Genomic DNA, 647 nt, shown 5'->3' with positions numbered 1-647 from the left:
TGGCCAACCAGCCCCCTTCCGCGGCCTGGCCTGCTTCAAGGGTGCTGGTGAGGCGCCCTGTCCCTGAGCCAGGGACCTCGCCCCCAGTCCCTTCTGCATCCCTCCTCCAGAAGGAGCACTGGTCCTAGGGAGTGGCAACCCCCACCACAGCCCTACCTGGGACCTCTTCTGACTCTGCTCAGGCAGGGACATCACAGAAATCCCAGGGCCCAGTCCCAAGAGCAGCTCTGGGGTTCTCACAGGGTAACGGTCTGCCAGTCCCTTAGGCCCTCCTCTCCACCCAGAGAGCCTGAGGCTCCCGCTATCCTGGCCATCCTTGCCCCTCCTGGCTGGCCCTTCACCTCTGGGTGGCGGAGACCCCAACGCAAGACACACATTGTGATCCATGGGTCACAGAGCTGCGTGTCCCTGAGCGAGGAACGAGACCCCAGCCTGCCGGTTCTGAGCAAGGGGGACTTGGGAAGGAGACGCCTGGCGGGAGGACTCTGCAGCCTCCCAGGGCCATTCCTCCGAGGGCCGAGTGAGTGGTGAGTAAGGTGCCCCAGGCCCGGTAGTAGACACTCCAGGTCGCCAGGAAATGGGGGAGTGCGCAGCAAGCAGGGAGGTGGGCAGGTGTCCAGTCGGAGCAGCATCCAGATCGGAAGAGC

This window comes from Bison bison, unplaced genomic scaffold (genome assembly GCF_000754665.1).
Source record: "Bison bison bison isolate TAMUID 2011002044 unplaced genomic scaffold, Bison_UMD1.0 scf7180017864037, whole genome shotgun sequence".
Lineage (NCBI taxonomy): Eukaryota > Metazoa > Chordata > Mammalia > Artiodactyla > Bovidae > Bison > Bison bison.
Note: the sequence above shows the minus strand (reverse complement) of the source record.